The 3,298-nt window shown below is 47.1% G+C and overlaps 1 non-coding gene across 1 annotated transcript in view; it reads left to right on the top strand.

Moving 5' to 3' along the window:
• Positions 1–2,373: 2,373 nt before the first annotated feature.
• Positions 2,374–3,298, top strand: part of LOC120849713 — a 1,816-nt gene continuing 891 nt past the window's right edge. Inside the window, exon 1 of the ribosomal RNA XR_005717980.1 lies at positions 2,374–3,298. This exon is cut by the window's right edge and continues 891 nt beyond it. This is a non-coding gene — a ribosomal RNA (small subunit ribosomal RNA).

Here is a 3,298-nt window from a genome sequence, read left to right as displayed (position 1 = left end):
CTCTGGCTTTCCTCACGTTCGATTTTCGAGCAATTTCTGAAGCTAGCTTGGGGAGATTGATTTCGCTCGCACACAATTCGAGGCGCGAGGACGGGCATGTACGAACGCCTACGTAGTCGGGACGGTAAACAAAACTTACACAAATTAAAATCCTGCGCAGATAATAAAAGAAAGAGCAACAAAAAAGTATGGGCGTCTTTCTTTACTAATTTCTTTTTTTTTTCTTTTTTAGGATTGTAAGCGGACGGGCTTCTTAAACGATACCAAAAAGCGAGACACAATTTGACAAACGGGTCACGTCACAAGAAAGAAAATCCCACATCCTCAAGCGTGTAAAAAATGCACGCAATATCTACAGTACTGGAATTGGAAGCGCTGCCAATCTCGCGTGCACTAGCCCAAATCGCGTTGCTCCCGCTCACGTCAAAGCGACACAGACCTCGTCGGAAAGGTACGCTTTCTGACGCGGTCAACCGGTAAAAACACTATATATTGTAAAATTCTGTACTTTGGACGTGATTAATTCAGACTGCTTTGCGGCTAACTAAGCGCGCGTTCCTTCCCAATGAAACGAAAGAGCGAGATTAGAAATAGAGGAAATAATTCCCGTGAAAAGAAAGAAATTCGTCTCTTATTGAGCTTGGCAGTAAAGCACGCGACATCTCCAGTATTCCGTTTGAAAGCGTTGTCCATGGCAAGTGCAGTAATGTACAGTGTTCGGCTCTCGCCCAGTTGAAAGCGCCAGAAAGCCCGTGTCGCCTCGCGACACGGGTAACCGCTAGAAAACACCCACATTTTAAAGTCGCGTGATTTGCACTTGATTCCTCGGAAGTACTTTGTGGGAGACGAAGCGGGCGTTCCATGCCAAGGACACGGAAGAGAGAGATTAGAAATAGAGCGAACAATTCGCGTGAATTGTCTCCTATCAAACTTGCCAGAAGAGTAAGCGAGATTTCCAGTATTCCGTTTGAAAGCGCTGCCCGTCGCAAGTGCAGTAGGGTAAATTGTTCGGCTCTCGCCCAGTTGAAAGCGCCAGAAAGCCCGTGTCGCCAAGCGACACGGGTAACCGCTAGAAAACACGCATCTTTTTCTTTTGTTAATCCCGTGCTTCTCACTTCGTTCCTTGAGAGGACTTTGTCGGAAACTAAGTGGCGGGGCCTTCCAAACGAAACCAATGGTAGAAACAATGAAGTGAGCAAAGAAGAGTAGTGTAAAGAAAGAAAATTGCCTATTATGAAGCCTGCCGTAAACACGTGCGATACCGCGAGCATTCGGATTAAAAGCAGTGACAATCTCACTTACTATAGCGCTCATTGTTCGGCTCTGACACAATTCAAAACGCATGAAACGCCCCGTGTAAATATTGGTTTACTTTGTAATAACAAAGTCGATAAACTTTCTGTTGACCATGTTAACATGAACTGAAAGTCGAAAAGAAGTAATCAGAGTCAAGCAGGGGTCAGCACGTTTTTAATAAAAAGCGAGAAATAATTTTTTTTATAGGGGTAGGATTTATGTACGTATGTATGTATATATAGAGGGAGACAGGAAAAAAAAACATTTATATATATATATATACACACAAACATACATACATACATACATATATATATATATATATAGAGAGAGAGAGAGAGGGAAAAAAAATAAGAAAGAAAGAAGGACAAATAAATGATACTGAATAACGAGGAGCCACATAAGTGAGAGACAGTAAGTCAGTAAGTCAGTCAGTCAGTCACCGAAACTGATAGCCACAAATTATGTACAGAATGCTCTTGAAGGATCTTCTTTATACTTATCGGTGCTATTATGTGGAGGTGGGGTCTGTCGAGCGTTCGATTGGTGCGAGCGTCGTCTGACGACGTCGCCGACGCCTTTCGTCGCCGTCTCGGCCGCTGCCTCCGCCGCATTGTCGTTACAGCAAGGTACCTGCGATCTCTGGCGTTTGCCGTTGGGGTCGGTTCTCGGGTGCACCTGTGTCTTGAAAACGAATGCGAGAGGAGGGTGTTTCGGAGCGTCCGCGCTAACCGAACGGTGTGAAATGACGAGTGCGTTCTGACCGAAGGCCGGGGTGCGTCCTCGCGTCCTCAAGGGACCTGAAAGCTCGGCAACGCTGCGAAGGCGTCGTCAATGATTTTTTTGGCGTACGACTTTCTGTTGCTACGACGAGAAAGAAATTTATGCGCTTCTTGCCGCGTCGGTACCGACCTCGGTCGGGGATATTCCGGCTGCGCGCTCGAACGTGCTTCATTTCTTCTTGGATTTGGAAGTAATTCCTAAGCGTTGTGTGTGTTTGCGGTTCGTAAGGGGCGCCTGACGGTGGCCCCGCGTCCGCGCGTTGGTAGGGTTTTGGGCGACCCACCACGAAAAGATTACCTGGTTGATCCTGCCAGTAGTCATATGCTTGTCTCAAAGATTAAGCCATGCATGTCTAAGTACATGCCGAAACAAGGCGAAACCGCGAATGGCTCATTAAATCAGTTATGGTTCCTTAGATCGTTTCTTTCTACTTGGATAACTGTGGCAATTCTAGAGCTAATACATGCAGTGAGCCCGAAGCCCCTCGGGGCGACGGGTGCTTTTATTAGACCAAGATCAATCGGGCTTCGGTCCGTTTTGTGTGGTGACTCTGGATAACTTTGTGCTGATCGCACGGCCACGAGCCGGCGACGTTTCTTTCAAGTGTCTGCCTTATCAACTGTCGATGGTAGGTTATGCGCCTACCATGGTTGTTACGGGTAACGGAGAATCAGGGTTCGATTCCAGAGAGGGAGGCTGAGAAACGGCTACCACATCCAAGGAAGGCAGCAGGCGCGCAAATTACCCACTCCCGGCACGGGGAGGTAGTGACGAAAAATAACAATACGGGACTCTTTTGAGGCCCCGTAATTGAAATGAGTACACTCTAAATCCTTTAACGAGGATCCATTGGAGGGCAAGGCTGGTGCCAGCAGCCGCGGTAATTCCAGCTCCAATAGCGTATACTAAAGTTGCTGCGGTTAAAAAGCTCGTAGTTGGATCTCAGTTACAGGCGGGAAGTGCGTGGACACCACGTTACGGCCCGTGCTGAACATCATGCCTGTCGTGGCTTGGTTCCCTTCATCAGGTGCCTTGCTTTGGCCGGCGCGTTTACTTTGAAAAAATTAGAGTGCTCAACGCAGGCGATTCGCCTGAATAACAGTGCATGGAATAATAGAACAAGATCCTGTTTCTGTTCTGTTGGTTTTTGGAATACAGGATAATGATTAAGAGGGACAGACGGGGGCATTCGTATTGCGGCGCTAGAGGTGAAATTCTT

This window comes from Ixodes scapularis, unplaced genomic scaffold (assembly GCF_016920785.2).
Source record: "Ixodes scapularis isolate PalLabHiFi unplaced genomic scaffold, ASM1692078v2 PGA_scaffold1__304_contigs__length_218370807, whole genome shotgun sequence".
Taxonomy (NCBI): domain Eukaryota; kingdom Metazoa; phylum Arthropoda; class Arachnida; order Ixodida; family Ixodidae; genus Ixodes; species Ixodes scapularis.
Note: the sequence above shows the minus strand (reverse complement) of the source record. Positions and strands in the feature narration are given on the sequence as shown.